The sequence below is a fragment of the Streptopelia decaocto genome, assembly GCF_964273445.1.
Source record: "Streptopelia decaocto genome assembly, chromosome: Z".
Taxonomy (NCBI): Eukaryota; Metazoa; Chordata; class Aves; order Columbiformes; family Columbidae; genus Streptopelia; species Streptopelia decaocto.
Window position 1 is genome coordinate 51,559,339 of NC_138657.1, and position 24,881 is coordinate 51,584,219.

Below are 24,881 nucleotides of genomic sequence, written 5' to 3' on the forward strand. Positions count from 1 at the left end.
CAAGTAATTTGTATTGCAAGTATTATGTAGGAGGAAAAAAAAAAAAGCTACGTTGCAAAGCTGAAACAGGTGTAAAAATTCTTCCAACTATCATTAAAAAATGTATTTTCAAATGCTTTGTGTGACTTTTAGATGGACTTCAAATGCTTCTGCCTACATCATCACATAAAGTAACTATGTCAATGTACACCTGCATTTCTGTTAAGCAAATATTCTTTCACCATCAAATTCTACTGCTCATTGAAGAATGCATAACAATTCTCCTTGATGATACAAATAATCCACTTAGAATGGTCTATTATGTATATTTTTCCCAAAGCAATAACAGTTTTATTTGTTTCTGTAAAATGCTGAAAAATTTCATAATGGTATAATATACTTAATGGTCTTTGAATTTTAGTGTAGAAGAGTTAAAAATCATGTTAAAAATCAAGCAAAACTTGATCAAATTTTATTCACCTCAGATCAACTGCCACAACTTTTACAAGAAGAGCTACCTTCCACTGTTTGCATTAAAATATAGTGCTACAAGCCCTATGTTTTACCTTCTACTAGAAAGAACACTTGCAGACCTGAGGATTAGAGTTTAGGAGGAAGTTCATGAATGAGGGTTTTCTTGCTGCTTTTCCCTCACTTCAGCAGTAATTATTACAAAGCTGTGGAAAATGCGAAGCTCAGGACAAAAACAAACAACTTGTTTGTATCTGTGCATACGTGTATTTACATGTTTAAGAGGTTAAAGGTGAAAGCCTATTTTCTGTAGCACTCATGATACTCTTGCTGAATTTAAAGTGAAGTGTATGTGTATGTCTATGGAAAAAATGGTTGTCTCTTCCTTATGCTTGCTGGCATATTTATATGAAGCCTATGGCCAGGAGCACAACTTGTGTAGATTAGTGTAGCTCTCTTAACTCATTATGTTAAAATATAAAGCACGGAATCTAAGCCATATTAATGTGCAGGAGTAATGTCATACAGATGACCATAAACGTCTCCCTTCTGACCTGCATGGAAAAGGGAACACCCAGCAAAAGTTGGAAAGTAGGAGCACTTCATGGGGATTATATAGGGATGCACTGGGATCCATTTAGACGGAGCTCTATAAGACCCATGAAGATGCAGTCGCTTTGATATCCAGGGTGTGTATTTGATCCCTGGTCAAATTTTCAGACTTGCAATGCTCCAGCTTCTGCTGGGATTGACATGTATGCATTCACAGGTTGTATCATTGCTACTCTTTATTTTAACCCTCAATCTTGCTTTCAATACTGTTTCTAAATGACAAAAGGAGAGCTATAGAACCCTTCATATTTGAGTTTAAACAAAACCAAGCCAACCAACCTCCCTCTGTTACATGTACCTTCTCTCACCTTGCACTTCTTTCCCAGCTGAATGAATTCCCTCGCTGCTGATAAAATTGTAGGTTTCAGTCTAGTAAAAACTATGCCAGACTATAACAGGAGTTTTCCACTTCTTTATCTTTTCAGTTAAGTCAGGTCTAAATCCACATTGCTTTTCTAACAGGTATGACTTTCCACACAACATTACAGTAATACACCGTATCTTAAATGGGCCTGGAATAATATAGCACATGTTGACAAAAATTAGTTACTCCATGTCTGAATTTGAGGTAAATTTTGTTAGAGCAAACACATATATCACTTGATTTAGGTCTCCTTTTACAAATTTGTTTTATTCTTTTTTGTCTGTCATTTGCCAGTTAGCTGATACACATATATACTAACAAAAATGCTTTAAAAAAATATCTTGTATCTTTGCAACCTGATAAATAGATCTGAGTAATACTAATGGATAATATTCTGACATCTCAACAAAATCAGCTGCAAAGATCAATGATAGATGTCATTTTACGTGCATACCTAACACAGAGACCAAAATAAACAAAAAAATGTCACAAAACTAAAAGCTGCCAGCCTTCAACTGCTTTACAGAAAGGTAGGCTGAAATAATATGTATTTACACATTCACTTTGTATCTTAGAATTAAATCTGTATAATGATGCACTCTACAGATGTAATAGGAGGCTTTGATGACTTTTGCAAAATGTTAAGTAGTAAACAACCAAAACCAAAACCTTCCAAACCTAATCAGCAAATTAACAGGTCTAGGAAACTCATATTGGATTTGCCTTATATTTGCTTGGTGTGATCACTTCCTGTGAATATACCAGGCTGCTGCAAATGGTACAAATCAGCTTTACATGTAACATAATTAGTTTAATGCTACAGCAGTAGTGTTATAAAGCAGAAGCATTAGAGCGGGCCATACTGAAAGCTGCAGCTTTTTCCATCACTCTTCATATTTGCAAGCAAAGTAAAAATCACATTTTTTTCCCAACTCTGACATGTTTGAAAAAGTCATTTTTCATGAATGCTTTCTTTGTTTCCTAGTGACATTGTTACTAGTCAAAACTAAACTATTTCTGTTGTGCTGCATAACTGAATCATTATGCATTATTTTTTTGCACACTTTTTTGCTGTCATTCAGGAGAACTCTGTATAATAAATGGGATATCAATAGAATGCTTATATTAGCTGACATCATACTTCTGACCTCTATGACAAAATATCCCTTTATCTATTATTAAGTTTGTTATTACGCAAAATAAGGAGTAGATATTTTACTATACATAAATTGCACTTGTGGCACAGTGTGACCGTAAAAAATGTGGACTATATATTAAGTTATGGAAGCAATAATATCATGATTCTTGTAGAAAAGTCTTTTGAGGTTAATTCCCTGACAACATCTGAAAACAAAGTGAAACTGTAAGTGGTAAAACATTATTACACTGGTGTTTAGGATGTGTCACGTCTTATTATTATCAAAACTTTCAGGGGTCATAATGTGGTGTTTAGGACATGATCTTGGGATCAGAACATAAATTTTTAATGCAACACTTAAGTCTCAAAATTAACTTGAATGTGTTTAGGAAGGTGCAGCCTCCGAGGAGGTGTTTCTCCGAGAGGGAAGTTAAGGAGGGGAAATTAAAGAAAGTTATAGCAGAATTAAATCTTATAATGACTAATTCTTCATCTCTTGATATCACAAAGGGCTCAAAATCATGTATCACATACATGATGGTATGAAAAAGGATAGAATGAATAAACCTGACTAAAAAGGCCTACTCAATTTCCACTCAAGGAAGAACTACACATTGCTTTAAAATAATAATTTGTTATATTCCATTAATTTCTGAGCCTTTTAAGTTCTTCTCCAACAAGAGGTACAGAAAGGTGAATAAGGTTATTCTAGTATCATTTCTGGTACTGTGGACAAACTGGGATCTTATGAAGTCTATTTCCACAAATCAACAAATCTCCCAATGTAGTTTCCAATGAAATTTCCAGGCAATTTTTATGTACATAAAGTATCTGAACTTATAAATTTCCTATTCTTGGTGTTTTGAGAATTTTAGGATTATTGAAAAACACTAATTCTAGAGTCAAAGATATAACACCCATAATCATTGTATTTTTCCCTCTTGTCAGCTGATTGTATGTAAAAACACTTGTATCTATTGGATTTAGTAATTCTATTTTTCACAGTTACAAATCATCCCATGTTAGTACATTCAACACTAGAGTAAGAGCATAAACTCTGCAAGCAAAACCAAACCGTATCAGTTTTAGACTCAGTTTGGATGTGATCATATTGATATTTTCTACTTCTTATTAGTATGGAAGTCAATCCAAAATATGAGTCATCAGAACATAAATGCAGAGCTCACGTAACCTCTGTGCACTCATGATGAAATGTGTAACTACATTTTGCATTACAGATGCTGTAATTTTTAGTTTTGATTCAAAAACTGCATTCACATAATCCAAAAGAAGCGTTATATTAGCACGACCTATGTTGCTGTGCTTTAGACTACTGCATTTTGGATGTGATCCGTCTATTTACATAACTCCCACTAAATGTGCTTGTCTCATGGTTCAGTTATGTGGGAAATGCTGCCCTGAATGTGGGACACAACCCCTTCTGTTCCCAAGCCATAAAGACTAAGGAACAAACAGGAGGACAGGGAAGAACAAGATGCAAAGACACATCTTTTTCATTTTCACTTCACAGATCTGGATGTGGAAAACTAGGCATTAATTATGTAAAGAGGCAGAAGACACTTTAACAAATCAAGGTCTCAGAAGTTTCAGTCTCTGGGCAATACAGTCTGGCATGTTTTTCTCTACAAGTTTTCCATGCCTAAACCTTTTGAGACTCAGGCTTTGGATGCATTATGTGAACTACAACCTGTTGATGGATTTTTCTAGCATACTGACATCAGGCAGGATCCACTGAATGAAACATTATACAAAACCGAGAGACTGACACTGAAAAGGGGGAGCAGTATCTGTGTGATCCTAAGACACAGGTACAGACATTTGCCAACAAGGTCAAAGAAGAGAAAGGAATACCTTCATGTCAATGATGAGAGCATCGTCCAGGAAGATGGACATCTGGACTCTGCAAATATCTAGTTGTACACATCACTAGGATGCATACATGACTAGAGAGTGATTTGAACATTGTGCAGTTGTTTTCCCACATTAAATCCTAAGCAGTAGAGGTAGGAAAAATACCAAAGTTACCATGAATACTACTGAATAATAAAAGTCATCAGGAACTTGGATCATAAAAAACCACAAATCCTAATTAAACGAAGTCCGTATATCATGTGGAAAGAATGGTATTTTCTTTCTGTATTATTCTAACTGCCTTCAGATGAGTTGTTTTGTCAGGTTTTGCATTGACTTCACAGTGTTAAGGTGCAACCAGCTGCTGAGTATGGAAATTTAGTGCTGTAAGTGTGCTTCATGAAATGCTTTAGGCAGCTGGAATCACAGACTACTGCAGACTACCTAGGCATTGAGTCCAGTGGTCTGCAGGGACCTTCCTGAAATGCCATGAGAATGTTCATCTTGCTTGCTCCTTACATTCAAATGCTTTTCTTAGCATGACATCTAGACCATCAACAACAAACAGAAAACTACAAGGGATCAACAACCAAGAATGACCAGAATGTGCCTGGCAAAGGAAATAAGAAAAAAATAATACCATTTTCCTAGGTCCACAGAACAACCAAGAGACCACTAGATAGATTTCCAAAGTGAGGCAGAAAGCAGTTGAAGCATTGCACCTCAGCAAAAGCCAGAGAAATCCAAAAGAGCCCAACCAGTTCCATTTGATGAAAGATTCCTTGTCTTGAAATCTTGCTCAAACCCTGAGAGACTTTTAACACTCTTAGGAATACCAATACACTGTCTCTGTCCAAGATCCACTTCTGATGCAAAAGAGGAAAAACATTTTCTCCTGGAAACAAAACTCTGTATCAGGAAATGTGGGGTATGTAGGTAGAGGAAGAGAAAGAAAAAAATGACAAGGAGATACTTCCTTTGTTACTGCCATGGGGAACTAGAAAAATCTATAGAGTAAATACATCTCAAAGGCAATCATCTGTGATCAAGTTTCTTTTCAAAATGCTTAAGGGATACCAGCAAATCTGCTCATCCAGTGGAAAATAAGTACTAAAATATCCTCAGAGTGATTCAGCTGCTCTCTGGTACCCTGAGGGCTTCCAGTTACCACATGGGAAGGCTGAAGATCTCCTCTGTTACATATGTCAGTCTCATGAAGATTCTGTAAAGCATCTAAAATGGTTTTAGGGACATAGGCTGAAGGATCTGATCTTTTCCATATACTACAAAACAAGTCAAATATCACTGTTATTGTGGCATAGATTAATTTCCATGCAACTTTCGGAGTCTGTCTTGAAACTATTGTGGTTCCCTTTTCCTGTGTGAAAGGAAAATGACTGTCTGATGGTTAGAAATATCTTCATTTATAGTTTAAACATAGTTGTGACAAATTCATAGTGGTCTTCCTTGAACTTGTGTAGTCTTTTCATTTGAACAAATGGACCTTCCAAAAATATCTAGCATAAACATATGCTGTTCCCTGCTTCCAGTCTCTGGTTTTGTAGGTTAGGCACAACAACCTGCTTTTTAATCCCTCATCCTCAACAGACTCAACGCTTTCCTAATATTTTAGATCTTTGCACTTCTTCTGGTTTAAATCCTTTGAATATAAGTGACCAGAACAGTACACAATGGTACAATGAGATTTTACTTTGTAGACTGGTGTTTGAAAGAAGCTCTGTTTGTTTGTTTAAAACACGTTGTCTCCTGCAATATTTTTTTTCACAAATGCATCAGCATAGCAATTCTCAGTCATCCCATGGCAAGTATGCTTTTACTTCATCATAACTGCAATCAAAGAGCACCTCAGTAATACGGAAAAGTCTTGTTATTAGCACCTGAGAGCATGACTTCATATCTTGTGCTCTGAAATTTCATTCCCATTTCTATTCCTTATCTACAACATCATCCTGTACTTCCTGTATGATGATAGTAATAGTAGCACTTGGTTACCACATGCCTATAATTCTCACCCTGAGATTTCCAGCAAGATTTTTTCTAAGTTGAATGTTTGTTGAGGATTTCTGCCTGAGAGGCAGAGCAGAGTGTTTCTCCCTGGCTACCTGAGTGAGGGAAATGTGACACAGTGCCAGGCCTACCCTCCCGTTGGGGACAGGAGTGCAGGCACTGCCATTCTCATGTAAATCTGGGGATGAGAAGCAGATGTAAGACACCACTTGCATATCTGAAGAAGGAACAGGGCTTCTTATTCTCTATACCTTCTGTCCAGTCCTATCTCTTTTATAGGTGCTAGTTTATTTTGCTGCCAGGAATGTGACAGTCAGCATGCGTCATCCATGTATTTCATCGACATGTGTCTACTATTTACTCTGAAATCACCATCCAAAGCAGAATATTCTAAAGAAAACTCCGAGACACCAGGCTGATAATTCTCCCCTATGCATATGCTGTTGCAGTTTCCCTTTTAGGTTCTTGCACCCTCATCATTCCCATATTAATGGACATCATCTCCATCTTATATGATTCACTACAGGAAACTGAATGAAACACTTCACTTAAAATAAATTAGGTCTATTGGATTAACCTTGTAAAAAAAATCAGTTCTCTTATATGTATTAAAAAAATACTAAAACAGGCTCACACAATCTACCTTTGATAAAGCTACAATATATTTTATTATTTTCATTTGCCTCCATGCCTTTCATCATGCTTTTCTACAAAAATATCTTCAAGACTTTAGAGAGTATCAGATAAAGTCTTCTGTATTAGAAAGACCACCCTGTTCTTCTTCACACAACACTTTCACCCCCTTAGTTAAAATACAGGTACTGTTCTGCCATTTCCTACTACCAGCTTTCATCAAGAAATTAAATTTCTTGGTATGGCAAAATTGTACTTTTGCAATTTTTACTAATACTTCCAATATCTTACAGAAATTCACCCCACATCCCCAACGCTTCTTCATGAAGCAGTGTGTATGTTGGGCTTGCATTTTCATGTTGCAAACCCCTTATTCCCATTTTCTGTCTTGATTCAGACTACAAGATACATCATTCACCATTTGGAAGTTCCCGTTGTTTAGTGTGAAACATCCAGAACTGTAAGAGATTCTCTTATCCATAATGAATTACCAGAAACAGGACAGGATGTGGCAAAATTTATCTGTCAGGTTTTCACAACAGTAAAACCCCAGCTTTTGCAAGACTGCGTTTTCAGTGAAGTTCATGCCTAAAACCAGCAATAGCTAACTCTACAGCAGCGATTATGCCTTTAGTAGGAACAAAATTTATCTCTAGAACAACCTCTTTCAGACATCTGTGATGTGCTACTTTTTGACCTGCTACTTACCTCATAAATATAATGTGAAAACAGTGGCCAATTCTACTAAAAGGTTATGATGCTCAGCATGGAGTTGCAACATAACATAATTATTAGAAATTATATGTGCCAGACTGATTCCCAATGGTGAATCAGTAGGGAGTCAGTAGTTAATAGGAAAAGAGTACTTACATATATTCCTGACCAGTACCTTATAATGTATTATCTATAAGAAAGTTAAAAATCCCTCTACTTTTAATCTAGCAGAATCTACAGAGAAAATACAATCCTATAGATCTTTCAAACAAAATATTTAGTATCAAGAAAAATGTTTTAAATGTTTTAAATATGTACTTATATATATATGTACTTATATATTTTTCTCTACATTATTTCTAATCTACATCTGTAACAAGAAATTATTGCACTTGAGAAGAATCATAATTCACGTGTAAAATGCAATATTCAGGAATTCAAGAGAAAGCATTTGCCTGCTCTTTCCAACCAGAGTCACAAAATACAGTGGTTTAGTAACATAAATATCTAGAATTCCATCTAAAACTAATTTTTATAGAGGACTTGTTTTTTCCTCAACACTTGTAACAGACATACAAATGGATTGTTTATACCTCTTTCCTTCTATCAATATGAAAATGAGATCATGGTAATTAGAAACTCCTAAAGATTCATATATATGTTGTACTTCAATCTTCAAACAGTGCCACGTAATCCTGACATTTTCCAATATATAAGGCTATTTTCATTTGTTTACAAACTCAACAAGAACAAATATTTTTGGGGTAAATTTTCAGTCCTTTCTTCCTAACTTATACTGAATTTTCTTGCATAAGTGAAGAGGCTGTATACTGGCTCACTCATTGAGATGGATCATGGACTGGCTGGATGACAGAGCTCAGAGGGTTGTGATCTATGATACAGAGTCTGGTTGGAAGCATGTAGTTAGCTAGGTTCCCCAGGGGTCAATATTAGGTCCAGTCCTGTTGTCGAGGGTTTAGATTGCGGGGTGACAATAAAACCCTGGCAGATGTATTGTTAACCGCCTCCCCCACCTCCACTTCCCCCTTTTACCCCTCCCTCTCCCTCTTCCCACTCAGGACAGGTGATCGGGAGGAAAAGAAGGACAGAGAGAAGAGAGTTGGAAAAATTAAAGATGTTTTACTAATGCTACTAATAAGAATAGAGAAAATAATACAAAATATACAAAACCAATCTTGAAAGTCTCAGCAACTGCAGAGCTGGCCACCAAAGTCCTGGATTAGACTCTGCAGCCAACTGGAGCTGGATTCAGTCTCTCACTAGGCCTCAGTTCGCAGGGATGACTAGCAAGGTCCTCTCCTAATGTCAGCCATAAGCAGAAGGGAAAAGGGAAAGAAGGGAAAAGGCAAAGGCACAAGATCCTCGTGATCTCCCACTTTTATATGAAGTATTCACGTGAATGGAATGTTATACACAGTTGGTCAGTTTCTTGGTCACTTGTTTCTTGTTGCCCCTTTCGCGAGATGTCCATCCATGCTTATCAATAAGTTTGCATTCCATTGCTAGGTTTACCAAAACATGTGTCTGGTTCTCCAGGAAAATGCAGCTAATATGAAGGCTTTAGCTGACAGGCAGAATTCACTGAAAGAGAAACTTGTTTCTTAACAAAACCAGGACACCTGTTCAACCTGTTCATCAATGACTGGGATGAAGAGATTGAGTGCACCCTCAGCAAGTTTGCTCATGATACCAAACTGGGAGGAAGGGTTGATACACCAGAAGGCTGTCCTGCCATTCAGTGAGACCTGGACAGGCTGGAGGACTGGGCAGAGAAGAACCTAAGGAAGTTCAGCAAGGGCAAGTGTAGAGTCATGCACCTGGGGAGGAATAACCTCAGCCACCAGTGCAGGTTGGGGGTGGACCTGCTGGAAAGCAGCATTACTGAGAAGGACTTGGGAGATCTAGTGGACAGCAGGTTGACCATGAGTCAGAAATGTGCCTTTGTGGCCAAGAAGGCCAACAGTATCCTGGGGTGCATTAGGAAAAGAATGACCAGCAGGTCGAAGGAGGTTCTCCTCCCCCTCTACTCTGCCCTGATGAGGCTGCATCTAGAGTACTGCATCCAGTTCTGGGTTCCACAGTTAAAGAACAACAAGGAATTACTGGATGTAGTCCAGTGGCAGGCTACAAAGATGATTAGGGTTCTGGAGCATCTTTCTTATGAGGACGGACTGAGAAAGCTGCATCCATTTAGCCTGGAGAAAAGAAGGCTGAGAGGGGATTTTGTCAATGTTTATAAATATCTGAAGGGTGGATGTCAAGAGGATGGGACCAGATTCCTTTCAGTGATGCCCAGTGATAAGATAAGCGGCAATGGGCACAGACTTAAACATAGGAGGTTTCATCTAAACATGAAGAGAAACTTCCTTACTTTGAGCGTGCCAGAGCACTGGAACAGGCTGCCAAGAGCGTTTGTGGAGCCTCCCTCTCTTGAGACATTTAAAGCCCACCTGGATGCATTCCTGTGCAATTTGCGTTGGGTGAACCTGCTTTAGTAGGTGGGTTGGATTAGATGATCTCCAGAAGTCCCCTCCAACCCCTGCCATTCTGTGACTGATTGCTGAACTGTGCTAATGAAAAGTTACATGTGTTCACTTCCCTCACAGCTGGAGTGAGGGTGCAGATCTCTAACATGGCTGGTCTCTAACACAGTGAGTCAAAAACACTTTAATCCTGTATTTCTCATTGTGCCAAAATCCACCTGGCTGTGCTTGCTGTAGTTGTAGGCCAGGAATTCTTCAAACAATGGAGAACTGGACGTTATATGCACATAATCGGCTATGTAAGAGCTTCTAAATTTGGCTATGAAAATTTTGTTTGGTTTCCCATTTGAAAGCAACCAAACAGACACTGCCTGGTGGCTTAATGAATTTATTTTTTTAATTATTTAAGAAGCACTTTCCCTGAGAAGAAAAGAGGTTTTTTCTTTGATCTGCAATTCTAGTCTTATTGTTGTAAGACTGCTAAAATAAATGTATTTTCTTTAAAAAACTACAACAAAGCCTGGTAACACTCAGATTATGCACTTCTCCCAGTGCTAACCCATCTGTGGTGGAAGTCTGGGAAAGAAATCATGCCTTCTGTCTCCAGCTGTATCCTGAAGTCCCTGTCCTTTGTGTATCACTAAGCCGCTTCTGATGTCAGCATTTAGGGTCTTTTTTCCAACACTTCCAAAACACCAGTCCCTCAATGTAATATTCTTTATTTCCAGCTAAAACTGCTCTTAATTAAGTCAAAGATGACCCACAGAAATAAAACACGTGAACAAAAGTAGAAAACAAACGTGCTAACTTAGACCTCATCCCCTCAACTGAAAATCTTACTAGCCCAAGGCTAGTTAAGGGATATGATCTGAATTATTAAAAACGATAAGGCTAGTTAAGGGATATGATCTGAATTATTAAAAACGATCTCTTCTGTCGTACCCTCTGTGCCTAGCCATCAGTCTGTCACACTTTTTTTTCCTGTCAGGTTCTGGGATTTATGTTTGCCAAGATAGGCCATTTTAATTTGGCAGAAAAACTTGGGTTTTCTCAAGCTTCCAAAGGGGACAAAAGCCACACATTTTCTATAGATGTAAACTTATTATTACTCTAAAATATTAGGAGTAATAGTGTTAAAATTATTCTAAGCATTCATACACAATTTGGAATGAAATATTCCCTTGATTGTTTGTAAGTGATTTGTTTTATGCTTTCTGCAACTATTTTAGACATTTTAGTACAACAGAACAAATGTTCTGGAGTGACATGTCCTGAAGCAGAGTATCTTAAGCAGCTATTATTGAATATTTATAAAGAGATGAGTAAGGGTAAGTTTCAAATGAGGGGTGGTAATTTTCACACAAAATATGCTTCTAAGAATGTAATGTATTGAAGGAACATAATGATATAACCAGTCATTCAGGTCTTAAATACTGAAATAATGCATACAAACATGTATTTTTTTTCAGTTAAGGGTTAGTGAGCAACTTATATCCAAACCCAAGGTTTTGCTGAACATCTACTCCAAACACAGTGGAAATTCTGAAAAGTTTGTAAGCAAATTCAATAAAGTCCAAAGATATGCAACATGATACTGTGTGAAAAGCTGTCTCTCTGGGTAGAGAGGCAAGAATTGCAAGAACACTGAAATGCTGAATAAAGTGAAATGTCCACAGGTTGTTTGAAAACCTCTGTTGGACCAGAACAAGATAACCTGGACTGTTGTAAATGATCAGTCTTTGGACTAGTTTTATTTAATAGTTCTATTGATAATACTGGTATAACATTCCAAACAATATATTCCAAAATGGAGCACATGCCTTGAAGGCAATAAAATTAAAAAGTATTTAACATTGCACAGTAGATTTTTTAACAAGCTGGCTTACTCTGAGGGCTGGTTATCTAAAGAAAAAGATAAAAAGTCAAGGTCATACACTTGGAGATAATGAAGAATTTCTATGACAAGCTGTGGGATCACCAATTTTAAGCATATGAAGAAAAAGAGAGATGTAAGAATTTATTTCAACAAGAATACCTACAAGTAACTAATATAAACTGTCTGTGAAACAAATCAAACTAAAACCTAGGGTATTTCAAAATATATTCCTGCAAAGGAAATATTATTAATCTGCAAAGAAATGGTGTGAGGTTCTCTGGAAAAAAAATCGGAAGCCATATTTCCAGAAGGTAAGTTTAGACAAAATCAGTTCAGTCTTCTAAGATGGCCTTGAAAATAATGTTTTCTTAGAGGACAATAAAAATGGACAGTCTATCTAACACAAGAATGCTAAAAAGCAATTTGCTTTCCAGCCTAAGAAACATAAGCTCTATTCTGTAAATACATTAAATACAAAACACATGAAACACCACTAAGGGAAAAGAACTGTTTAAGCTAAAATAGAGATAAACAGGCATAAACTGATCATAATGGCAACCCTGCAGAAATAGGGCTCCAGAGGTTCACTCCCAAAGAAGTAGTTAGGTTAAAAAACAAACGAGCTAACGTAAAGTGATGCTTGATAGGTTTATCAAAGGCATTATCCACCATGGTTTCCAGCCGTATTGGGATGACAGAGAACAGTCAGGAACTTCCAGTGTACTGACATAAATTCCCTGGGTTTTCTTCTTCTGCATGCTTTTATGTAAAACGTAGGAGACATATTCAACTCTGCATAACTTTTTTTTCCATTTCATCTTGCAAAGTGGATGTTTGCAAAGCAGATCTTTGCAAAAGGATAATAAAATCTGCACGTCTTTATGAAGACGCTTCATGTTGGGCTGCATAGTACTTCAAACTGTAAGTTATTTTTGCCTTATTTTATGAGCTTAATGTTTCATTTTTAGCTGTTGTGTTTGTTTTATACCAAAGTAAACATGGGCGCCACTGCCTTTCAGCACAACAACAGACTTGTGTTTCATTATTTCTAATTATGGAGTTTCTTTATTTTCATGCCTGTGTGTAACTTATATTACTGTTAATGGAAATTCTGTTTGTGCACTGATCTGAAAACAGACCCCTCAGATATTATGCAAATAGCTTTACAGCTGACCAGCCATTGCTGACCAACTGAACAAAGTGTTATCCTCATGCACTACTTATGAAGGTGTAGCTAGACTAGAAAAAATATTTTATGAGTTCTGAAGGTCAAAGTAAGGGGGGAAAAAAGTTTAAATTAGGATAAAGGCACCATAAAGGCATTAGTTCAGTTAATCCTAAACTAATGATCACACTTAACTCTCCCAAAGCTGTTCAATCCACATGACTTTTCACCCACGCTAGGCAACACAGAAAGTAGGATTCACTCCTAAACAGAACTTAGCTGTTACCCAGCTCCAACTACCTAGCTTGTTTACCCAACTCCATCCATAACTAGTGAGGAAAAGCACAAGGAATAAACCTCCTCTGGCAAATATGTCTCTTTTTCCAGTAACCAACTAGTACAAGGTGTCTTTTAATGACTAAAATCATGAGCCAAATCGCACCCAGAGTGTGACACACTTCAGGAGAATCCTTGAGTTATAAACTAGCTCTCTCTTTTGTAGAATATGTCTGAAGAAGTTCCAAAAAGCCTCATTATCCTTTTTCTCATTTAAATTATAAGAAATGCACATAAAATTGGATTTCTGATTAAACAGATCATTTCTGAAACAGCAAATATTGGGTAGAAGACAGATGATTAATCAAGGAATACAGTATCTAAACTGGAAAGAAAAATTTAAGAAACTGTAGCTGTTCTAAAGGCAGGTGGTTTACATAGTGTTAGCATAATTATTTATAGCTGTATTACTAGAAATCAGTAATTACTATGGAAATAATCTAGATTTCTATGCAGTAGACTCATGATTTCTCAGTAATAAACTACTATGTTCCTTTTCCCATGCAGAGTGGAAGTAGTCCCACAGCAGTAAATATTATTATTTTCTATTAGTGTTATTATTTTGCTATTTCATTGATAATAAACAGCAACAAACTAAGCAGCAGTTGTGTGAATGCTGTTAAAACAAAACCAAACCAAACAAAAACCAACTAAACAAAAAAGCCACAAAAAAACCCCACAAACAACAAACCTCTAAGCTTGTAATCTGACTGCCCCATAAGTCTGCTCATCATCACAAGCCTGAATGCACACAAAAGGCTTACAGTGAAATGTGAGCCCATAAAATACGCAGAGGAAAACAAACTTTGCTAACCTAGAATGTGGGAAATACAATCTCTCCCATGCACAGCTGTCGAAATTATAAAGAGAACCAATTCTAAACCTCTGATGTAGCCAGGATACTGAAGCTAAATTTTCAATTGTATCCTTTGTCTGTGTTAAAAGTAATAAATAAGCAATTAAGAAAAGAACAATAGATTAACAGAGAGGGGAAAAGGTTGCACAGTAATTTGTTTTCCTTCCTGAAAAGCATAACCACTTGCATATATGATATACAAATTAATTCCTTTCTCATTCTAATGTGATAGGCCCTATTGTTTTATGATTCATTTGCTTCTCACACCTTTCTTTTTTGAACTATGAGAAAATGAAAACCAGACAGCTTCATTAAATAGGACCATTACAATAAAACTTTAAGTCATGGTAAGAGTCCCAAAATAAACAGAGTGATCATATGAAAACAATCCCAATGGGAGCTGAAATGACGTTTGAACTCTAAATAAAATGGAGATAAAAACATACTTGTGATACAAATATATCTAATTAAAAAAAAAAAAAAAAAGGCTGTGGAAATGCATTTTGCAGCACAGAGTAACTTCTAATTTTAAGTACTTTTCTTCCACTCTCTTTGAAGGCCTTAATGTTCACACTGAGGGGAGGGGAAGCCGGGGCATATGTCTACTTGTATGTATATATAACATATACATGTTGTTATGATTTTATCATAACATGAGTGTGATTCAATGGGATTTGCTTCCATGTGTATATGATTCCCTTTCTTTCCCTTGTTCTCTTTCTTTCAGTCACACAAAGAAATGAAACCCCAGTGAACCTAGTCACCATGTAGCTTTTGCTTTACTTAGTAGCAACAGCTACAGAGACTTATTTGGTTTGGGTTTTCTCAAATGCTGGACTTGTTAACACTCATCAAACACAGGAAAAATAAACCAGCACATTTAATTTGTCTCTCAGTATGAAAGGTATGTACAAAGAACCAGCATGTTTCTAACTAGGCAGTAAAAGGTACAGTGCAAAACATATTTACAACACTTGAAAAATCTGAAAAAGAGAGCACTCCAGCTGAAATATAATCTTTTCACTGGGTCTTTTGGTGCATAATTGTCAATATGCTAGTGGAAAGCAGTAATATTACCCAACTGGGATCCATTCACAATGAGGAACAATAATGCATGTTTACAAAAGATGTAGAGCTTGTTTTTGGAGAAAAAAATACCATTCCACTGCCACCAAAGCAGAGTAGTGTGTACAGTTAGTAAATCTTTTCTTAGTTGCAAAATTAGTGTCAAATTGCTAAGGCCATAAACTATGTCGGCATAAGTCACTCTCATTAATTTGATGAGTGAAGGCAGGATTTTCAAAAAGCAGGCTTCTCATTCTATTTTTTACTTTAGTCAGCTAAATAATGATATGGGGGTAGAGTTGCTTAACCAGGCCAAGGGAAGAAGAAAGCAGAATCATCTTAAAACACCAATCCTGGATTTAATAGCCTACAACAAAACACTAAGCAGGTCAGCTTCATGGTTCAGCAATTCCTAAAAGCCCTGTCTACTTCTCAACAGCTTATCGGTGGCCAGTGTGCAAGATCTCCCAATGAGGTCTGATTTACGGCACTAAAGGGTTTTGCTGCAAAAATTAAGGGCAAGAATGGTACCCTGTTTTCTGTACATTCTGTCTGTGCACACATGTTAAAAAACCCCTAAGCCTTCAGAAACTAATTTGGCCCTCACGATAAGGATCTCTTGCATTTTTCATTGACATAAACAGGTCACAATGTCTGGAAAAGCTTACGTAGAACTCAGCAGCAATCTGGTTTGTTTTTTCTGGGTCAAAGTCAGAGTTTATCTCGTTAAGCTATCTAATTGAACACAGTCCATGTGATACAACACGACTAAGTGCATTAAATGAGGAGGCAATAGGAAGGGGGGCTGCATTTATTTCTGTGTGGTGCTGAGAGGGTACAACTTCCTGGAAATCCTAAATTACCTTTGAAACAGCTGCTTTTGTGGCTGGAAAAAAAAAATGTCCAACTTCTGCAATACATTTTGTGTACACACACACACAGAGTCCAGTTCTAGTTTAGTATATTGTTACTGAGGTGGTATTTCATCCTAAGCAAAATGAACATGTCCTGATCTCCATTTGCCTGGGGTAAATCTGAAAAAAAATGATTGTTGTCAGAGGAAAAATGGCAGATTTACTTTGAAGTAACCAAGATCAAAATCCAACCCCAAATGTCAAGCAAGTCAAAGCTGCAAACAGCATGATTTAAACCACAGTTTCACAAACCAGGCCTTATGCAGATCTCACTAAAGTGAATTATATATAATAACACTTACAGTTTCCTAGTACTATTAGATGTGCCTTTTTACATAAAGGCTTAAGTTATGACAAAAAACAGAGCTGTGTCAGTTCTTTTCAGTCTCAGCACATTTACCATGAGCATAAGAAATGCTGCTTATGGCAGAGGCAGCCGTGCTTGAAATTTCTGAATTAATGGATTTGATTTCCTCTTGAGACAAACCATCAGCCTTGCAGTAATGGAAATAGATATAGTTGGTAAAACAAATAAAAAGCTGGCATGCAGATAAAACGGGTTTCAGTTTAAAATAGTAATGTTATAATTGAAGTGAACAATTACAGGGTTGCTCCTAGGCACAAAAGAAATACCATGAAAATGAAGTAATGTTTTTCTTAAGTACAGTCATTTCACGAAAATGTAGAGCTGCAGATGTCGTAGTCTAGAAAAAGGAAAACAATAGTTATTCTCCCTAGCTGAGATCCTCTGTTAACATTCTATTAAATTTAATAATAATTACTAATATTAAAATCTAAATTTCACATGGGGGGAAGGGAAGGAGAAAGGGAGGGCAAAAGCTTTAGAACTATTACTAACCTAAAAAGGCTTGTTTGCCTTTCAAGGGATTTCAGTTATCAAGGGTCAAAAACCTACAGTAGAAATTTTTGGAGTACAGGGGAGGGAAATTATTTTCTGTTGGAATTGTAGAAGAAAGCTCTCTTGTCTGCATCCTTTGTAAGGGCTATAACATTGGAAAGCCCAGGCGGGAAGGGAGGAATGTTGGTCATTCCGGGTAATCACCAACAGGAAACTATGAGGTGGGGGAAGAGGGGAGGAACACACTCAGCATCAGATCCCTGTATGAAAGATATTGTCTCTAACTGGGTCATGCTTCTGACTGCCTTTTAGCTATATGCACTGCTGGCGAAAAGCAGGGACTTTCAGCATATGAGACTCTTTCATGTTAACATGTAAAAATAAAAGTAATGAAGCACACCGAACACCACCAGTGTGCCACCTCAAATCTGAGAGTGCATTCATTAACTCCACCACAACAAAATGCTCTGCTGTGTCCTGTATTTCCTCTTGCTTTGTATGCATGACAGAAAATGTTCTAATCACAATTCTTTGTACAGATCTATTAATTAACAGATCACGATTAATGACTGTCAGCATCCAGCTCTTCTTGTAACGGGTAAGACATAGGATGCTACCTAGCACAGCAAATGCTGTCTACTCACTACATTTCTGTCACCAAGAGTCTGCATTTACACGGCCGTGCTGCACATTGCAAGGCATGGCCATCAGCTCCGCAGCTATGTGACTGATGCACAGTTAATGTGTTTCATAGCTTTGCGCTTCCAGAAGCAAGTTTTCAGGTGTTCTCACTCTCCCGCCTTATTAGTAGGCATAACTACGGCAAGGCACAAGGCTGGTGGGTTGGTGCCAGCTGGGCTGCAACCCTGCACCCAGGGTCTGGCAGGCAGCATTCTGTACGTCTGGGTCCCTCACTGAGGGCTGCAGCTGTGTCTTCTCCAGGAGTCTTTTGTGAGGCGACTCTAAATGCCATGGTTTGTTATCATCTGTTATTTAATTATATCAACTTCCAGTGTCCTGAATGGTATTTCACACACTCAGGCAAAGCTCCTACATGTAAATGAATTTTCTACTGTGACGACTATATCAGGCATGTCAGTCCTGCAAGTTATAATAGCACCCTATTTACATGTGTCACTCTAAAGTGCTCACACTGAAATTTTACTGTTCTCTTCACACTCTTGCACTTACATAAATACACCCACGTAGTACAGGTGGATTTCCGAATCGTCAAGTGTTTCTCTTCCACTAGGAGACATTTTTTGAAACAAATTAACGCCAAATGCCTCATGGTTTGAATGTGTTTATTTTTTTATTTGGTGTTTTAAAAGCTCCTCTGAAATGTTTTAAACAAGATGATGTGAACACATAGAATTCATTATACACTTAATCTGTGGAGGAAATAAATGTCTGACATAAAGATTTAAATCTTTATTTTCCTCCCTTGACATGGTGGCTGGTGACACATAAATGTAGGGTTTTTTTTTTCCCTTTGACAGAGTAATAAAAATCTCATTATCTCTGAATAGGCAGCAATTTCGTTATCTAATCTTTTTACCAAAAGGTTAGTTAATTAATCAGAAACAAATCCTGATTATTATTTCAATAGAATTAGAAGACAAATCACCAGAGTACGGCTAAATAGGGCAGGCCTGTGGTTTAACCTGCCTCATTTACATCCAAGTACAATGATTGTCAGGAGCTCGCAGTGAGCAAACAGCCCCGAGAACATAAGCCAGCAGATGGTTTTCTCTCCTCGCTAGCCTTTCCTCTCCTCTAATGCCTCTGATCCCATTACCTCACTGAATCCGTTACCAGGGTAACTGTTAAATTGCTGTGAAAGGCATGGTAATAAAGTAACCTGTCACACTGGCAATAAAAGCAGCAGAATTTTCCTGTTCACTGAACTTTTCAGCTCATCAATACTCACTTTATGAAGAAATTCACCACTACACACAGGTCAGCTGCAGGAATTGTTCCATGAGGCGTTTGAAAAGCAAACCAAAGTTCATGTAAACACAGGAAAGGTATAATTAAAGACTGGATTCAGAAATGCACACAGAGCTAATGCTTTGCTATGTATTGTAGAAGGTTAGTAATGTACTGTAGAAGGTTAGTGAGAGATTAGAGATATTCAGGTTGCTTCTTTTAAGAGCGCTCTATAAATAACCTTTACTGCAGGCAGGAACGTGATAAATCCAAAATCATTTTGATGTTGTTTATAACCATAACCTCCATTGCATCAGGCTGCTTACCTTTAGCAGCTGTACTCTGACCTATTTACTGAAGAGGATTTTGTTATGACAGAATAATCTGATGCCACAAGGATTCACTTAAAGTGTTTTCCAGCATTTGTCTACATTCCATTGTTTTACAGACTTTTGAAGCAAGTTTGATATCTTTAACAGGTTTTTGCAATATGTGGCAGTTTCCATTAATAAAACCTTATTTCGTGTAATCTTAGAGAGAAAAAAAATCATAGAGCCACTGTGCCAGTCCTCCTATCTGAAAACACTTTTCCCAGTTTTCTAAGGTAATATCTCCTACTGCATTTTTTATTAAAAAAAAAAAAAAAAGAGCAAGATGCCTTTCTTTTTTTTTTTTAACTCTTCTTTTTTCTTTTCCCTAAAATACACGGTAAAACGTCATTTCCATAGGGCACATGCACTGTTTGCCACTGGTCAGAGCTGAATTTGAAAATGTAATGTAGAAAAACCCTCTTGACTTCAACTGGGCTCACAAGAAACTGTGAGAACATGCATGAAAAAGAGAGTGTGTATCTAATCCTTGTTATTAGCCATTTGCAGACTCTACACTTTCAGCTCCATTTGGTAATGCCATTAATTATGAAGCCGTAACCTTGGAATATACTGAAGTTTGCTTATTGAGATATCTTCTCTGTCAGTCTTCTTTATAAAAACTTGCAGACGCTTACAGCTTGTTTTGAAAAATTGCAAGCTTTTCTTCAACCAACAGCAAGTGCGAACTACAGTGCGCATTCCAGCTGCAGGTCATAAAAAAGAAGTGTCTTTAGATAGGAGCCATATTATATAGTCCTGAGGGGATGGATTTAAATAAGGCTTGCTGCAGATAAATCTTTATGCACACTGTCTTCAACTTTCAGATAACCACATTCAAGACAATACTCTTTGTCAGACTGCTGTGGTAGGGGCTGATTTTACCCTCCTGAATGAAGCCATGTCTGCTGCCTTCCTAAAACTTCTCAGAAGGTGTTTGGGGAGCAAAGCACTGAAAGACTATGTACTGTGTAGATGTTTCCACTATATTCTGTGACTTCTTTGACAATGCCAGATTTTAGTTCCTTGCATGGCCAGGGTTCTTCCAAATGCTTGAAACCTTCAGAGGAAGTTCGCATGAACAATAACAAGCCAACTGTACACAAAAATGTAAACTCATAGTCTTCAGCACACATACTTACTAAGCCCGCATAAAATAAAAGAATTTATGCTGATATCTAACCTAGAATTAAAGCAGACCATTTCTGAAATTCAGGAAACCCTAAATTTCATGGGTATCTGGTGTAAATAGCATCTCCAGATATAGATAAAAGTGGAAATACGTCTTCAAATAAACCAAAATTCTTGCTCTTTCTATATGACTAGTAGAGGAAGCAACATTCCTGTGAGATCTGCAGACCATTTTTCAGGTGTAAGAAGTCCTGGCAAGATACTCTGGGCAGAGTCTTCATTCCATACTCTTTTATCTTTAAATAGTCCAAATGTCAGGAAGGGTGATATGCACATAGTTTCAACAAAATAATCAAGTTTTAATAGCTACCATTGTTTTAATTTAAAGTTTACTTTAAACTGTGTGCATACTGAATTGTTCAGAATTACACTTTGGCAGAATGCAAACATAAATGAGATGTCAACATGGATAAATTCCTTCTTTTGAAAACGTGTATGAATATTCATGAGCAACATTTGTTAGCTCATTTTCCCAGCTCTGGTTCAAATGCACAGAGCAGGGTTTCTGTGCTCTGCATAAGCCTATGTGGAAAAGCCTTTCCGCCACACAGATTCGGGTGGTGTAAAGAGGCACAGTCTTTGGATGGCAGCTCTCTGCTCCAATTTGATTGCAGCATCCCTGTAGCTGCAATTACATATTCAAGAAACATCAAGAGTTCACACTCAGCTGAATTACAGCTGGCTCAGTTTATATTGGCACACCTTGGGTTTGCCTCACTGAAAACTGTGAACTCACTGCATCAGGAAGAAAAAATGGTGTTAGAAGGGAACTAGAGCTACTGTCTTTGAAAGAGAGAGGAGTAATTGTGTCCATCTTTCCACCAGATGCTGTGTTCTTATTGTCCTCCTTAATAGCACATTGTGGCTGGACTGGCTATAAAGAGTGTAGCCCTTTTCTCCTCAGATTAAATTAATCCCTGTGCAGTGGAGCATCAAACAGCCTTGGCACCACATTAAACCCCATGCACAGCTCTGCTTCTAGCCCTTGCATGCTGCATACACCTTGCATGGGCTTTGCACAGGTGTGGGCTGCACCTTTCAGCTTTAAGTCGAAAAGACCAGGGGGTGTGAAAATACCACAGGCTTACATCCATCAGGCACTGATGGGAATTTTCCAGCCTCACTGACTAAAGTTAGTTTCTGAATGCCATGGTTCCCCATCAAGTTAGAACAGTTTGTTCTGCAAAGAGAGGCAAATATTTCCCACTTCTGGTGAGGTCAGGACACACCACCTTTGACATTTTTATCCCATTCCTAGCTTGGTGACAAATTAAGGCCTCAGATATACCAGAACCAAAATTCCCACCCTGTCTCCTCCAATTTTTGATGTCTATGTTGGCTCTTTTGTCTGTTTGGAACAGGAATATTTTCCTTAATCCATTTCTATCTCTGAACACTTCTTTGTTGCTGCCAGTAATGAAGTTGAAGGGAGAAAAAGGAGCATAGAAACAAATTTAAAACATACTGAACTATACTTTCATTGCATACTTTATAGTGGGCCCGACCTCCAATGAGGTAAAAATCCCAACACTGCTGCAGATTTCAGTGGAGTTCTATTGATTTGAATAAGTCAAGTAACCAAACTGCAGCTATTTATCTTGATGCAGTGAAAGAACTGGGAAGGACATCTGTCTCTCAGGATTACTATATGGCCTATTTGATCTTACTTATATGTATAATTGATCCTGCTAGCTTATATTTTATGCATCTCTTATCCTGTGAGAGAATAATAGTGTAAAAGTGCATCTTTCTTTGTTTTCTTTTTTAACATTTTACACCCTGCTCCCTGCACTGTCCTTTTTTCATCTACCAATTAAAAATTTACAGCTCTTATATCCAGTATGAGCAATTATGTATGAACATCAATCCAATCACTTACCCTGAAATAAAGCTTTATGATGCAAGCAGTTTTTTGTAGTCCTTCACATTGCCAGAGACTGGGGTGGAGATGGGAGGGGAGACAACAAAAACCCACATCAGCCCTGCATTTTTGATGCCGCTGCTGTTTTGTGCTGTGACTTCATTTTCCCTGAAGAAACAAGATGAATCAAGCAGCACTTAAAACACATCCTCTTCAAACATTTGGAATGATTATTTCAGCAAGTTTTAGCTTTCAGCAGTGACATATGTAGCGGCAGCTGTGCAGTTGCGCTTTGAGACCATGGGTACTTTGGAATCCAGTAAGAAAACTGTGACTCGCATGTAAAGAGCAGGAAAAAAGGGTTTTTCCTTATTCAAAATTGTGCTGAGACTTCAGAAGATTAAATGACTAACAAAGCAGTTTACTTCACCCACTTATATCCAATTAGCTGCCTTCCAAAATTTTTGATAGATTTTTTGAAATACATGTGAAAAGATATGACCAGTAAAAATCTTCCACAATTTTAGCTGACTGTTTTGCATCAAAGTTTCACACCAAAAGAGCATAAATGCCTTTGATTCCCAGCTAACCTCCTTTCCTCTCCAGCTCTTCCGTTCACAATTGTCTGTATTATTTTGCTTTCTGTATGCTATCAACAGAAAATTCATGGTCACAGCCTGAAGATCAAAGATGAAGTTTAATCTTCAGATTGTGCTGCTCATGCTCATAAACCACTCAAGCGCCACTCTTGTTCTCTCTGACAGTGGCAGAATCCTTGATTCAATTATAGGTTACAGTCAATGGGGTCATGCTTTAATCCGTCTACAAACAAAAGGATAAAACAGAAACGTACCCATTCTAAGGATGATACTTTATTATAGTGTAACATCAGGCAGCATTGCAACAACACAGGCTGGTTTCAGAAAACGGATGAGATTAAATTGTCTGTTAGGTTGTGCCTGCCTGTTACGTACAATCTGGCACATGTACCGCTCTGCTTCTCTGTCATTTATGTGACTCACAAAGACTCTGATACACTACACGTTGCATGATCACATGAATTTCAGTGAGTCTGAAGGATTCCCAGCATTATGCAGGATTAGACCATTATTCTAAACATGATAGGATTTTTCAAATACTACTCAGATATGAGATATTATTCAGGGGAGTAATTCCATTGAAATAATCAACATCTCTGCTCAAGTGTTCTTATCTCATGATGTCCAGAGTCAGTTTCCACGTTTGCCAGTGCCTTTTTAACACTCAGTGTAAATTGCTTCTTCCAAGGTCAATTTAAAGGAAAGGTAACTTTACAGATAGTTGGCTAGTCTGTGGCAGTGAGTGAAAGCCTTCCACCACATCGGAGTAGGACTCCTTTGTGAATCATGCTGGCAGTCCCCTGAGCTCCATTATTACTATTCCCGTTTTGGAAAACACTTAAACACGTGCTTCATTTCAAGGCCTGTTTCAAATATCATGGGATTTAGGTATTTGCTTAAGTACTTGCCAAACTGATTAACTGAATGGTGGGGGAAGGACAGCAGCAGAAAGAGTATTTCTGGGAGTAACAACAGATAAATTCTGCATTTTTAGCCCACCCATCTCACTCCCTCCTCCTTCCTGTTTTCCACCACTCCATGTGCTGCAACAGCACTTGAATGGTGGCAGGCACTGGGGCAGAAGGAGCCAGCCAGGATCTCTCTGTGCCTCTTCCCTGTCCCTCTCGCTTGAGCGCAGCATATTGGTCTGTTACACAGGGATTTTCCTGTCAAAAGAGCTTAGTTCATTTTGCTGCACTAGAGAAAAGTATATTTGCATTGCTGAGCTTATTTTTTTTTTTTTTTTAACATGCAGGTTCATTTTACCAAGCCATGCAAAATAACTTGGCGTAACTGCATGACATAATGAAAATTAGAACAACTTCTCTTGCAAAAGAGGGCGAAGTGTCTTGGCCCTGTGTAAGAACAAAAAGCGGTTTATTCAGTGCTCATATCATCTATAAACCACCAGTAACCCATCTGTCAACTACCCGAAACGTTTTAACACACCTCAGTAAAAAACTGCATTACTTTGGTATGTAATGTGATTAAGATTCTAAGTTCATACTTTATTAAAACTCTGCGGCTCCTTCTTGTCGTTTCCTTTG

General features: G+C 37.7%; 1 long non-coding RNA gene across 2 annotated transcripts in view; it reads right to left on the reverse strand.

Annotated features, from left to right (window-relative positions):
• The window catches only part of LOC309451381, a 75,115-nt gene that overhangs the window by 24,599 nt on the left and 25,635 nt on the right, over positions 1-24,881 (reverse strand). For both annotated transcript variants that reach the window (XR_014186240.1, XR_014186241.1), the window contains one exon: positions 22,754-22,903. This is a non-coding gene — a long non-coding RNA (uncharacterized lncRNA). The remainder of the gene's footprint in view (positions 1-22,753; positions 22,904-24,881) is intronic.